Genomic DNA, 15,629 nt, shown 5'->3' on the forward strand with positions numbered 1-15,629 from the left:
TACTTACTTCTGGTGGACATGTCAAGTTTGAACGTAATCTATGCAATTGTAAACTGCCATGACTCCTTTGTGGGTAGTTCTTTGTATATTAGGACCTATGTACACCATACAGAACAAAAACAAACCCTTTGGCCCACCTTGTGAATGCTCACTATCATATACCAATGTATATTACAGAGAAATGACTTGGAGCAATGGGTCAAACAGTATCTGTGGAGACAAAAGGTTGCATGCTATTTCAGTTCCCCTTGCCATTCCTATATTGATTTGTTCTTGGTCTTCTTAAAGTCACAGGTGATGCCAAATGCAAATTAGATCAAATCTTCATACTCTGCTTGGGTAATTTGCACCCAATGGTCTGAAGATTGTTTTTCCCAATTTCAGGTAACCCACTCTCTCTGTTTCTTTCACACTTCCACCAGCCCACCCAAGTGTTGTCTTTGTTCACCTTTCCCCCCAGCCTCTTCTGCTCTATGAAAAATAAACATAGCCTATCTAAGTCTAATAACTGAAACACTCCAACCCAGAAAACAATGTGAATCTCCTCCAGTGCAATTACATCCTTTCTGGAGTATTGTGATCAGAACTGCATGTAGCTTAACTGATGTTTGATAATTTTGTAGCACGTCTACCAAGCTCTTGTATTCTATGCCCATTTAATCAAGGCAAGTATTCCATATGTATTCTTCATATGTCATCTGCCACTCTTAGGGGTATGCTGGCTTTACACCACATTCCCCCTGTTTTTCACTACTTACCCAGGTCCAGCCATTCAGGTTGTATATAGCAGCTGGCACGTACTAAGATTAAATTCCTTCTTTCATTGCTCCACCTAACTTAACAGCTGAACTGTATAACCCCATAACGTAAGGCTATCTCAGCCACCAATCAGACATACAAGCAGATGTGTAAACTTAAAGTTCCCAGCTTTACAGACTTCCAGTCAGAGGAGCAATACTCTGCAATTACCAATTACAAACCCAATTTAGATCCAATTTGCTAATTTAGCTTGGATTCTATGTGTTTCAATTTTTGATGCTCTCATTAAAATAAGGGTTTGCACCAGATGGCATGTTCGTTAGACAACGTTTTAGCAGTAACCTTAATCTGAGTGAATGAGTGAAAGTAAGAAACAGGGAGTAATCACTTTATTGGGTGCATTCCACACCCACACCCCAATATCAACAGAAACACTGAGATTATGAGGTAGATTTTGGAAAGATGAAAAAATAAAAGGGTTGTTCTTGTGACTTGAACTTCCCTAATATTCATTGGCACACCTCAGTGCAAAAAGTTTAGATGAAACGGAACTTCTTGCATGAATACAGAAAGGATGTTTGACACGGTATGTAGACAGGCTGACTAGAGGAGAGGCCATTGTGGATCTGGTACTAGACAGTGAATCTGGTCAGGTGACAGATCTCTTGGTGGGTGAGCATTTCAGAGACAGTTACCACAGCTCTCTGACATTTGCATAGCCTTGGAGAGAGAGGAGCAGACAGTATTGGAAAATATTTAATTGGGGGAGAGAAAATTATGATGAATTATGAAATTATGAAAAATATGAAAATTAGGTTGGAACTTGGTAATGGATGTACTCAAAGAAATGGACAGTACAGGAATGTATGCACATGATGCACATGGATTTTATTAAGAGCAACACACACAAAATGGTGGAGGAACTCAGCAAGTCAGGCAGCATCTATGGAAATAAATAAACAATTGATGACCCTTGTTCAAGACTGGCGAGGAAGATGTCAGAACAAAAGATGTAGGGGAGGAAGGATAGCTGGAAGATGATTGGTGAAGCCAAGTTGATAGGAAGGACTCTGATAGAAGACCATAGGAGAAAGAGCAAGGAGGAAGTGATTGGCAGGTAACAAGAGGTAAGGAGCCAGAGTGGGAAATAGAAGAAGAGGGGATGGGGAGGATTTTTTTTACTGGAAGGAGAAATCGATGTTCATGCCATCAGGTTGGAGTCTACTCAGATAGATTATAAGGAGTTGCTCATCCACCCTGAGGGTGGCCTCATCATGGTGCAAGAGGAGGCCATAGATTGACATGTAGACAATAGACAATAGGTGCAGAAGTAGACCATTCGGCCCTTCGAGCCTGCACTGCCATTCTGAGATCAATGGCTGATCATCTACGATCAATACCCGGTTCCTGCCTTGTCCCCATATCCCTTGATTCCCCTATCCATAAGATACCTATCTAGCTCCTTCTTGAAAGCATCCAGAGAATTGGCCTCCACTGCCTTCCGAGGCAGTGCATTCCAGACCCCCACAACTCTCTGGGAGAAGAAGTTTTTCCTTAACTCTGTCCTAAATGACCTACCCCTTATTCTCAAACCATGCCCTCTGGTACTGGACTCTTCCAGCATCTGGAACATATTTCCTGCCTCTATCTTGTCCAATCCCTTAATAATCTTATATGTTGCAATCAGATCCCCTCTCAATCTCCTTATTTCCAGCGTGTACAAGCCCAGTCTCTCTAACCCCTCTGCGTAAGACAGTCCGGACATCCCAGGAATTAACCTCGTGGATCTACGCTGCACTTCCTCTATAGCCAGGATGTCCTTCCTTAACCCTGGAGACCAAAACTGTACACAATACTCCAGGTGTGGTCTCACCAGGGCCCTGTACAAATGCAAAAGGATTTCCTTGCTCTTGTACTCAATTCCCTTTGTAATAAAGGCCAACATTCCATTAGCCTTCTTCACTGCCTGCTGCACTTGCTCATTCACCTTCAGTGACTGATGAACAAGGACTCCTAGATCTCTTTGTATTTCTCCCTTACCTAACTACACCATTCAGATAATAATCTGCCTTCCTGTTCTTACTCCCAAAGTGGATAACCTCACACTTATTCACATTAAAAGTCATCTGCCAAGTATCTGCCCACTCACTCAGCCTATCCAAGTCACTCTGAATTCTCCTAACATCCTCATCACATGTCACACTGCCACCCAGCTTAATATCATCAGCAAACTTGCTGATGTTATTCTCAATGCCTTCATCTAAATCGTTGATGTAAATCGTAAACAGCTGTGGTCCCAATACCGAGCCCTGTGCCACCCCACTAGTCACCACCTGCCATTCCGAGAAACACCCATTCACCGTTACCCTTTGTTTTCTATCTGCCAACCAGTTTTCTATCCATGTCAATATCTTCCCCCCAATGCCATGAGCTCTGATTTTACCCACCAATCTCCTATGTGGGACCTTATCAAATGCCTTCTGAAAATCGAGGTACACTACATCCACTGGATCTCCCTTGTCTAACTTCCTGGTTACATCCTCGAAAAACTCCAATAGATTAGTCAAGCATGATTTTCCCTTGGTAAATCCATGCTGGCTTGGCCCAATCCTATCACTGCTATCTAGATATGCCACTATTTCATCTTTAATAATGGACTCTTGCATCTTCCCCACTACTGATGTTAGGCTGACAGGACGATAGTTCTCTGTTTTCTCCCTCCCTCCTTTCTTAAAAAGTGGGATAACATTAGCCATTCTCCAATCCTCAGGAACTGATCCTGAATCTAAGGAACATTGGAAAATGATTACCAATGCATCCGCAATTTCCGGGAAAGGGAATCGGAATTAAAATGCTTGGCCACCCACCAGGAAGTTCTGCTTTGACAGATGGAGCGAGGTGCTTAATGAAGTGGTTCCCCCAATTTACAATGGGTCTCACCAATGTAGAGCAGGCTGCATCGGGAGCAGCAGATTATCCCAGCAGATTTTCAGGTGAAGTATTGCCTCACCTCAAAGGACTTTGTGACCCTGAATGGAGGGGAGAGAGGTGGTGAATAGGTAGGTGTAGTTCTTTGGCTACTTGCAGGGATAAATGCCAGGAGAGTGATTAGTGGGGAGGATCAAATGCACATGGGAATCACGGAGGGAGCAATCCCTGCAGAAAGAGGGGGAGGTGTTTAGTGGTAGGATCCCTTTGGAGATGGTGGACCTTTCAGAGGATGATGTGTTGGATGTGGAGGCTCATGGGGTGGTCAGTAAGGACAAGAGAAGCTCTATCACTGTTAAGGTGGCAGAAAGATACATATGTTCAGGAAATGTAGGAGATGAGGGTGAGGACAACTTCCACATTCAGAAAGTCACAAGGCATGGGATTTAGGAAACATGTCTGCATGGATTCAGAATTGGCTTGCCTAGAGGCGGCAAAGGGTGGTAGTAGATGGAGGGCAGTGTTCCACAGAGATCTGTTCCGGGATGCCTGCTCTATGTAATTTTTATAAATAACTTGGATGGGGAAGTGGAATGGTGAGTTAGTAAATTTTCAGATGATGAGGGTTGGTGGTGGTGTGGATAATGTAGAGGGTTGTAATTTACAATGGAACGTTGATAGGATGCAGAGCTGGGTTGAGAAGTGGCAGATGGTTTAATTATGGAAGAGTGTGAAGCGATTCATTTTGGAAGCTTCAACTTGAAGGTAGAATACAGATTGAATGGCAGGATTCTAGGCAGTGTGGAGGAACAGAGGGATCTTGAGGTTCATATCCATTAATTCCTCAAACTTGCAGTGCAAGTTGATAGTGTGGTTAGAAAGGTATGTGGTATGTTGACATTAATTGAGTCGCGGAATTGAGTACCATCATAGAGCATAGAACAGTACAGCACAGGAACATGCCCTTCAGGCCACAATGTTTCTAAAAAGTAAATCAATCTCACCCCCTAATAAAACTAATGCCTCCTACCTATATGATGTCCATATCCATCCATCTTCCTCACATCTGTGTGTCTATCTAAATGTCTCTTAAAAGCCTCTAATGTATTTGCCTCTACAACCATACCATGCAGCGCATTTCAGGCATCCACCACTTTCTGATTAAAAAAAAATTTACCCCCACATCTCCCTTGAACCTACCCCCTTTCACCTTCAATGCATGCCCTCTGGTATTAGACATTTTGACCCTGGGAAAACGATATTCCCTGTCTACTCTATCAATGCTTCTCATAATCTTATACACCTCCATCAGATCTCCCCTCAGCCTCCACTGATCGAAAGAAAACAACTCAAGTTTGTCCAGCCACTCATATAGCACATGCACTCTAAACCAGGCAGAATCCTGGTAAACCTCTTCTGCACCCTCACCAAAGCCTCAATATCTTTTCTATAGTAGGTGACCAGAGCTGTATGCAATACTCGTGGCCTAACCAGTTATATAAAGTTGCAACATAACATCTTGACTTTTGAACTCAATGCCTCAATTAATAAAAGCAAGCATTTCATAAGCCTTCTTCACCATCTTTCGGCTGGTGTATCCACTTTCATGGAGCTATAAACTTGGACCCCAAGATCTCTCTGCTTAGCAACATTGTTGAAGGTCTTACCCTTAACAGTGTACTATCTCCTTGCATTTGCCCGACCAAGATGCAACACCTCACTTTTATCTAACTTAAACTTCATTTGCCATTTCTCTGTCCATATCTGCGTCTGATCTGTATCACTCTTTATACTTTGCCAGTTTTCTATACTATCCACAATTCCACCAATCTTGATACCATATGCAAACTTACTAACCCACTCATCTACATTTTCATCCAGGTCACTTATATACATCACAAACAGCAGAGGTTCCAGCACAACACTGCTAATTACAAACCTCCAGCTCAAATAAGTACCTTCAACCACTACCTTCTGTCTTCCAGTTCTGAATCCAAAGAGTCAATTTGCTGTGGACCCCATGTATCTTAATCTTCTGCATTAGCTTCCCATGAGGGACTTTGTCAAATGCCTTATTAAAATCCACCTAGCGACCTCCACTGCCATATCTTCATCAATCTATCTTGTCACCTTGTCAAAAAACTCACAATCAAGTCGGTAAGACATGACCTGCCCCACACAAAGCTATACCAGTCCCTAACTATGCCACGAGTTTCCATATATCCCATCCCTAAGAATTTTCTCCAGCAATTTCCCTGCAACTGACATGAGGCTGAACTCTTCTTTGTCCTTGACCTCTAACATATTTGTACACTAAGCGCTGATCTGATCCTTAATGTCCTTTTCCTTGGTAAATACTGAAGCAAAGTACTCTTTAAGTACCTCACTCACATTCTCTGTATCCAAGCAATGTTCCCCTTTTTATCCTTGAGTGGTCCTACCCTCTCCCTAGTTACCCTCTTGCTCTTGATATATGTATAGAATGCCTTTATCCTACTTGCCAAGGAATTTTCATGCCCCCTCCTGGCTTTCCTATTCCCTTTTTAGTTCTTTTCTGGCTTCTTTATAATCCTCATGTGCTCCATTTGATGCTAACTTCAGAAGGTTCACATACTTCCTCTTTTTCTTCTTGACTCAATTCATCACCTCTCTGGACATCCAAGGTTGTCTAATCTTTCCATCTGTTTTCTTCCTTCTAACAGGGACATACAGTACCTTTCCTGTACTCTGTGCAATTGATCTTTAAACGCCCTTCAGATGTCTGATGTGGACTTGCCAGAAAAAAGGTGTTTCCAATTAACTCTTCTTAGTTCCTGCCTAATGCCCTTATACTTTGCCCTACTTTAATTTAAAACTCTCCCGCAAAGGCTATCCTGAAAGTTAAGGAGTTGTGGCCATTGTTCCCTAACTGCTCACTCACTGAAAGATCAGCCACCTGGCCATGTTCATTGCAGCCCCTCCTCTCTTTGGACCATTCACACGTTTATTTAATAAACTCTGTCGGATACACTTAACAAAATCTGTCCTATCTAAACCCCTTGCACTCAGAAGGTCCCAATTTATATTAGGGAAATTCCCCCATGACAACAACCCTGTTATTTTTACAAATTTCCTTAATCTGCTCACATATCTGTTCCTCAATGTTCCAATGGCAATTGGGAGTTCAAAAGTAATGAGGTAATATTGCACCTCTTTAAAAAAAAAACTCTGGTTAGACTACACTTGGAAGTTTTGTGTTCAGTTCTGGTTGCCTCATTATAGGAAGGATGTGGAAGCTTTAGGGAGGGTATAGAGGAGATTTACCATGATGATGACTGGATTAGAGAGCATGTCTTATGAGGATAGTTTGAAATTGCTATATGGTTTTTCTGTTTCAAGAGAAGGTTGACGTGAGGTGACTTGGCAGAGGTGTACCAGATGATAAGAAGCATAAATCTAGTGGATGGCCAGAGACATTTTCCCAAGGTAGAAATAGATAATACAAGGGAGAGGAAAGTATGTGGGGATGTCCAGTAGGGTTTTTTATACAGAGTGGTAGGTGTGTAGATCTCCCTGCCAGGGTTGGTAGTAGAGGTAGATATATAGGGCATATTTAGGAAACTCTTAGATAGGGATAGAGATGAAAGTAAAATGGAGGGCTATATTGGAAGGAAGGTTAGATTGATCTTGGACTGAGTTAAAGGGTCATCACAACATGGTGGGCCAAATGAAAATTGAATTTATTGTTATGGGTGTAACCTGGATTGTATGAGGATAAAATGGCTTTAATATTCTTGCATACATCTGGATTTCTCTCTGAAAGACACCTGATAGTTGATTCAAGCACTTTGCCAATAAGTAGTTGAACCTTATAGTGCTCTTTTAAAAGAGCACTATGTCCCAGGCTACTTCATAGGAATATTCTGCAAATGATTTTGACACTGAGCCAGTGCTTGAAAGTTTGGTCCAAGAGTCCGGATTTAAATGATATTATTATGGTGGAGGAGGAAAGAGGTGGTGAAATCAGGGTAGGGTTCTGTGTGCTTAACAATGGTGAAACATGGAAATTCAGGATTTATCAAGAGGTCTGAAATGAATGTGGATTAGCCTTCAATCTTGATCTGAACATGGGACAGTGCAGCACAGTAGAGGTTCTTCAGCCCATGATATTGTGCTGACTTTATAGCCTACTCCATGATCAATCTAACACTTCACCCTCACAAAGCCCTCCATATTTCCTTTATCCATTTGCCTTTCTAAGAGTCTCTTAAATCTCCCTCATGTATACACCTCTACCACCACCCTGACTATGTGTTCCATCACTCTGTGTATAAAAAAAATCCTTCCTCTGCCATCTCCTCTATATTTTGCTCCAATCACTGCAAAATTATGTCCTCTTGTATTAGCCATTTCCTGGGAAAAAGGCACTGTCTGTCCACACTACCTATGTATCTTATTGTCTTCTGCACCTCTATCATGTCACTTCTCATCCTCCTTTGCTCCAAAAAGAAAAGCCCAAGGTTGTTCAACCCCTCTTCAAAGAAGTGATCACTAATCCAGGCAGCATCCTGGTAAATCTCTTCTGCACTTTTCTAAAGCTTCCATACCATCTGCTGTTATCCCTGTTCAAGGCTATGATAAAGGGCTTTGTTGTCACTGTCTCCAACATGCTCACTCCAACATGGTCCTGCTTTTTACCTTTTCTTTTTCCAATATTTTTATTAGTTTCTACATAGAAGAATACAGAGTACAAGAAAGTGTATATTAAAGGTCAAAAAAGATATTAAAAAACTACCAATTACATTACATCTGTTCATAATAACAATCTCATTACCCCGTATTCACATAAGTTAATCAATAGTTATATTGAAATATACTAATTTATTACAAATAAATCTAACCCCTACCAAGACCGAAGCTGTTCATTAAGGAGAAAAGAAGATAAAATACCTTCTCATATAATAAAAATTAATAATAGCCAACACCTGAGTTTAAACAACGAATTGAAGGTTTTGAAAATAATTCAGAAAAGGTCCCCACAATGTTTGAAAGTCTTGAGATTCAGAAATTGAACAACGAATCTTCTCTAAATCTAAACATGACATAATGTTGCATAACAATTGAGCATGAGTAGGAGGAAAAACATCTTTCCATTTAAACAAAAGCGTCTTCCTAGCTATAAGAGAGATAAAGGCCAAAATATGTAAATCAGATGCCTTCAGCTTAATATCTTGTCCTGCAACAATACCGCATAGGGCTGACAGATGGTTTGGCTTAAAATTGACTTCAAAAAGTAAGGAAAAAGTTTGAAAAACTTCCTTCCAATATTTTTCAAGATTCGGACAAGTCCAAATCATATGAATAAATGAAGCTTCTCCATTATTACATCTGTCACAGTAGGGAGATACATCTGAATAAAAATAAGAATAAGCTTATCCTTAGACATATGAGCTCTACGTACCACCTTAAATGTATGATGAGTGAATGACGAGCACATAGCGATGAAGTATTAACCAGCTTAAAAATTTCATTCCAAGTTTCCTCAGATATTGATGTCTGTAAATCTTGTTCCCAGAGATTCTTAATTTTGTCTGAAGGAACATTCCTCATCTCCAGTAGCGTACCGTAAATATTAGATATTGAACCATTATGAAAAGGTGTCAAACTAAAAATTACGTCCAGTAAGTTCTTATCTGAGCTTATAGGAAATGTACATAATTGAGATCTTAAAAAGTCTCTGATTTGTAAATATCTAAAAAGGTGAGTATTGGGTAAGTTATATTTAGCTGACAATTGCTCAAATGGAAAAAGGTTTCTTCCAACAAACAGATCCCAAAAACATTTAATACCCAACCTGTCCTATTCTTTAAAAAACTATATCAGTCATGGAGGGTTTAAAAAAATTAGAATAAATGGTACTTGAAAGGGAAAATCTCAATAAACCGAAGTGTTTTCCAGATTGTATCCAGATCCTCAGAGTATGTTTAACTATTAAATTATCAGTTACTTTACTTACAGCTGAAGGAAGTGAAAATCCAAGAAGAGAAATAGTAGAAAATTTATTAACAGAGTTAGCTTCTTAAGAACCCATACCGGTCAGTCTACACCATTAGTATAAAATAGCCAAAACGTAAGATATCGTATATTAATTGCCCAGTAATAAAACCTAAAATTAGGTAAGACTAAACCTCTAGACTTTTTAGATTGTTGAAGATGAACTTTATTTAAACGAGGACGTGTATTTTTCCATATATAAGAGGATAAAATAGAATCAAGAGAGTCAAAAAAGGATTTAGGAATAAAAACGGGTAAAGCCTGAAAAAGATATATAAATTTAGGTAGAATATTCATTTTAATAGAATAAATTTGTCCTATCAGCGATATTTTTACATGATTCAATAAAGTAAGAAAGTTTTCTTTAAACAGGTGTTCGTAATTCTTAGTGACTGTTACACCCAAATAAGTAAATTAATTCCTTACAACTTTAAAAGGGAGATTAGTATTAATTGATACCAAATTATTTAAAGGAAATAATTCACTCTTATGTAGGTTCAGTTTATATCCTGAAAACTGGCTAAAATGGGAGAGTAAAGAAACTATGCAAGGTAACGAGGTATCAACATTAGAGATACACAGCAATATGTCATCAGCGTAAAGCGAAATTTTGTGAGTAATACCTCTCCTTAAAATACCACAGATATTAGATTCTTGAAAAGCAGTGGCAAGAGGTTCTAAAACTAGATCAAAGAACAAAGGGCTCAACCGACAGCCTTGTCTAGTTCTGCAATGAAGATTAAATGGTTTGGAATTTTGAAAATTAGTAACAACTCGAGCAGAAGGAGATAGATAAAGCAATTTAATCCACTGAGTAAAATCTGGTCCAAAATTAAATTTTTCTAAGGTTTTAAATATTCATTCAACCCGATTGAAGGCCTTCTCAGCATCTGAGGATATTACACGTTCTGATATCTCCTGGGAGGGAGAATAAATAACATTTAATACATGGCTTATATTAAAATGGGAATGTTGGTTTTTAATAAATCCAGTCTGATCATCAGAAATAATAGAAGGTAGAATATTTTCAATCCTACGAGCCAGAACTTTAGAAAGGATTTTAGTATCAACATTGAGTAATAAAATTGGCTTATATGAAGAGCATTCAGTTGGATCCTTGTTCTTCTTTAGGATAAGGGAAATAGAGGCTTCATGGAAAGATTGAGGCAAGCTACCCAATTTGAAAGAATCCAAAAAGACTAAGGGTAACTGTGGTATAATTAATGGAAAAAAAGCCTTATAAAATTCTCCAGAAAATCCATCTGGACCCAGAGCCTTCCCCGAGTGTAATGAACATATAGCCTTGGCAATTTCCTCATAAGAAATGGGTTGATCCATCTGTTTACAATTATCTGCAGAAAGTGCAGGGATAGTTAATTGATGTAGAAAATTATTCATTACAGTATTTAGGGGAATCAGAACTATAAAAGTTTAGAATAGAATTCTCTAAAGTTATCATTTATTTCAGAGTGATCAGTTGTCCTATCACCATTAGTTTTGCAAATTTCTTTAATTTGCCTTTTAACTACAGAAGTTTTTAATTGGTTGGCCAATACTTAGCCTGATTTATCTCTGTGAATGTAAAATTGAGTTTTATCTTTAAGAAGTTGACTTTCAATTGGATATGTTAACAGAAGATCATATTTAGCTTTAACTTCAACTCATCTTTTATATAAAACAGGATCTGGAGCTATAGCATATTTTTGATCTAATTGTTTCAGTTGATTGGCTAATTCAGTTCTTTATTAGTTTTATTCAACACTCGCAGTATAAGAAATAATTTGTCCTCTAATATAGGCCTTGAAAGTATCCCACACAATAAGATTAGAAGTGGCTTCCCTTTTAGTAAATACGTAAGTACGTCCCTCCTCACAGATCTCCCACCTGGTACTTACCCCTGCAAGCGTAAGTGCTTCACCTGTCCCTATACCTCCTCTCTTAACAACCATTCAGGGCCCCAAACTGTCCTTCCAGATGAGGCAACACTTCACTTGTGAGTCTGTTGGAGTCATCTATTGCTTCCAGTGCGGCCTTCTTTACATCGGCAAGACCCTACGCAGATTGGGGGACCGCTTCGTCAAGCACCTCCGCTCCGTCCGCCACAACAGACAGGATCTCCGGGCTGCCACCCACTTAAACTCTGCTTCACATTCCCATTCGGATATGTCCATACATGGCCTCCTCTACTGCCATGATGAGGCCAAACTCAGGTTGGAGGAGCAACACCTCATATACTGTCTGGGTAGTCTTGGTATGAACATCGAATTCTCCAACTTCCGGTAATTCCCTCCCTCTCCCTTCCCTCATCCCACTTTCACTCTGCCTCTTCTTCTAGCTGCCTATCACCTCTCTCATGATTCTGCCGCCTTCTTCTACCCATAGTAGTGCCTTCCCCTTACATTCCTCCTTCACCTTTCCTGCCTATCCCCTCCCTGCTTCCCCTCCCCCACCCCTTGATCTTCCCTCTGATTGGTTTTTCACCTGGCACCTTCCACCCTCCCCTCCCCCCACCTTCTTTATAGGGCCCCTGCCCTCTCCTCCTTCAGTCCTGACAAAGGGTCTTAGCCTGAAACGTTGACTGCTCATTTCAACGGATGCTGCCCGACTTGCTGAGTTCATCCAGCTTGTTTGTATGTGTTAAATTATTACTGATCTTGGTCTATCTCTGTTAGAAGGTCTAAACACGGGAGACCTGTGAGCTCAATCAATCATAGGCAAAGACCCCAAAATTTATGAATAGTTATTGAATCGTATCACAGACCCCTATTCAAATACCAGTGTTATAATATATTTGGAAAAGTATGATCAGGCTTTTTCATTATTGACTTTAATAGCCATCTTGTTGTTTATTCAATAATATCATTAGCCCAATGTCTTAAGAAATTTCTTTATAGGAACAGAATTAGGCCATTCAGTCCATTGAGTCTGCTCCATCATTTCATCATGACTGATCCATTTTCCTTCTCAACCCCATTTCCTGCCTACTCCCTGTAACCTTTCACACCCTGATTAATCAAGAACTTAACATCCTCCACTGTAAATAAACCCAATGACCTGGCCTCCACATCCACCTGTGGTCGTGAATTCCACGGATTCACCACCCTCTGGCTAATGGAATTCCTTCTTATCGCTGTTCTAAATGTGCATCCCTCTGTTCTGAGATTGTGTCCTCTGGTCGTAGAGTCCCCCACAATAGGAAACATCTTCTCCACATTCACTCTTGCTAGGCCTTTCAACAATGATTTTAATATAGGCACAAAAGAGACTGCAGATGCAGGAATCTGAAACAGAAAACAAACTACCGGACGAACTCAGTGTACAAGTAATCCACACCCTTGTGTTTGCTTCTCTGTTCTGATCCAACCAGGTTCTCTAACCCTAGCAGTTCTAACCCTAGCATATCTCTAAGCAGTAGAGATATGATTTACTAGGTTACTCTCTCTAACCCTCGCTCCTATGTGTCTACCAACCTCTTGCCACAATCAGCCCAGTTTCTTTTTCCTCTGCTGCCTGGATGTACCTGTTTTATCATCCACATATTCATTGCTGTCCCTTCCCTAATCTGCTCATCATCCCTTCTTATCTGGTTCCACTTTACACGTTCCTTGCTAGTCAGATTCTAGAATTTGCAATCCTTTTTTGTCATCTCCCAGCCTCTGTCTGTACCTCCACTCAGTCCATAATCCCCTCCTCACCCACCAGCTCCTGCCTCACACCTCCCACTCACTTCTTTATACTGGCTTCTGCATTCTCAGTCCTGATGCAGGGTTTCAACCTAAATATCAACATAAGACCATGACATAGGAGCAGAATTTCCTTCTGCCTCCAGAAATCCTCCCTAACCTGCTAAGTTTCTTAAGTAGTTTTTTTTTTGCTCCATTACTAGGCTATGTATTACCAGGAAGTTTATTCATCATAATGGTTTGAGTTTTAAAATGGACCTAATTTTGAATGTTAAGCTGACTTTACATTATTACCTGATTTTTATTTTGGTAAGCGTAGTGTGAATGTGTGCATGATGATTCCTGTTATGGAATCTTAATAACTACCGTTGAAGTGGAGCTGGACTCCAGATTAAATAATTATGTCATCTGATTAATATTGCATTATAGAAGTTTTATTGCTGTAGAGTAAATTATTTCTGATTACGTATGTGTCCAACTGGGCAACAAAACTCAATGTCTTTTGAAACAAGCACTTGAGGTCACATGTAACCTCACTTTTTCCAGCTAATTTAAAAAAAAAAATTTTAATTGTAAACTGTAATATTGTCCCAACACAGCTATCACTTTCAGATCCTTCTGTAAATTAATTCTTCTGAATATTTAAGACAATCATTCACATGAGGTACTGGTATTAAATAAAGCACAAAAAGCTGGTATGCAGGTACGGCAAGTATTTGGGGAAACAAACAGTTTCATTGCTAGAGGGAATTGAATAGAATAATTAAGAGGTTCTACTTTAGTTATATCAGACATTGGTGAGACAGCATCTCTTTGGACTGTATAAGAGTTGTTAATTAAGTTAAGATATTGTTTTGTTAGGAGCAGTAGAGATATGATTTACTAGGTTAATACCTGGAATGGGCAGGTTTCCTTAAGCAGGACTAGTTCCAGAGACACTTGCAAGTAACTCACCTTACTGACTTGGAAATATATCACCATTCTTTCATTAACTCTAGTTTAAATCCTGGAACATCCTATCCTTTGAGTATCTTAGATGATTGATTGCTGTGTTGCAAGAGGTTGTTCACCAGCACCTCAAGCACAACTGAGCTTGGTCAAGGAATACTCTCCTTCCGAATGGTGTCACATTCCAAGAAATAAGTAGAGGTAATATTAGTGGCAGAACAGATAAGCTGACAACACTATTATGACAGAACTGAGTACTATCTGGTTATAACTGTATATTTTTGCAATCACATATAATAAAATATGCCCTTTTAAGTTAAGATAAAACTTTATTTATCCTAAAGGAAATTATTGTTGCAAGGTTGCTCAGTCAGAAGTGTGAAAAAGAATACTGTCAAGTACCCATAACGGTTTAAATGAACCAGCAGCAATAGACCACACCTGGAGTCTGGTTTTGATATTAAAACCGCTATCTTTATTTATATCTACTTATTATAGCAACCTAAACAATAATCAAAAGTTAACAGTTTTATGAGTATACATACATTTAAATATAACTCCCAAACTATTGAGCTCGGTGGGGGGGGGGGGGGGGGGAGTGTGCACCAGGCTTAAAATCTTGAGATGGCAGGGTATGAAAATTCAGTTCATCCACAGATTCAATGGTGTGAGAGATATTTGTAATCCAAGGTGAATGTCAAGAAGGCATTTGTGTCGTATTCCACAGGTTCCATGGTGGTAAAAAGGGATAACAATCGCCATAGGTTTTATCCATTGTCGTTCCAAATCCAATTATGAATTATCACAGGGGTACCGTCTTCAAAGGGAACTACCACCCAGGCAAGGCTTAACACATAGGTAGATTCCACAAGATTGCCCCAATCACACAATGTGATAGCCACTTACCGATGTGCTGGGTCGATGCTCAACCCACCCTTGTGAGCACTTGAAAGTTCCAACCAGTGACTCCTTAGTCACTGGCTTCCTTCCATTGTCCGACTCCAAATGTGACTGACTGTGTGTGAGTGAGTGTCCTTGCCTAAAGCAAAACAAGCTGTGGAGTCAAATAGTTCCAACCCCCTCCCTCTCAGGAGCAGAGAAAGCCGGTGGCTGACGTCACTCAAGCACTCTCTCTTAAAAATGACAGTCTATGGCAAGATAAACCTAGGGGTTCGTCACACTTCCCCCCCAAAAAAAGAAAATTTTGACCAACGAGCAAAATTTTAACTACAAACTAAAGAATTTAAAACAATATATATATGATTATCATGTAACACA

The 15,629-nt window shown here is 39.8% G+C and overlaps 1 protein-coding gene across 5 annotated transcripts in view; it reads left to right on the forward strand.

Moving 5' to 3' along the window:
• The window catches only part of lcmt1 (leucine carboxyl methyltransferase 1), a 128,689-nt gene that overhangs the window by 23,425 nt on the left and 89,635 nt on the right, over positions 1 to 15,629 (forward strand). The gene's annotated exons all lie outside the window — the stretch shown is intronic.

Source organism: Hemitrygon akajei, chromosome 11, assembly GCF_048418815.1.
Source record: "Hemitrygon akajei chromosome 11, sHemAka1.3, whole genome shotgun sequence".
NCBI classification, from domain to species: domain Eukaryota; kingdom Metazoa; phylum Chordata; class Chondrichthyes; order Myliobatiformes; family Dasyatidae; genus Hemitrygon; species Hemitrygon akajei.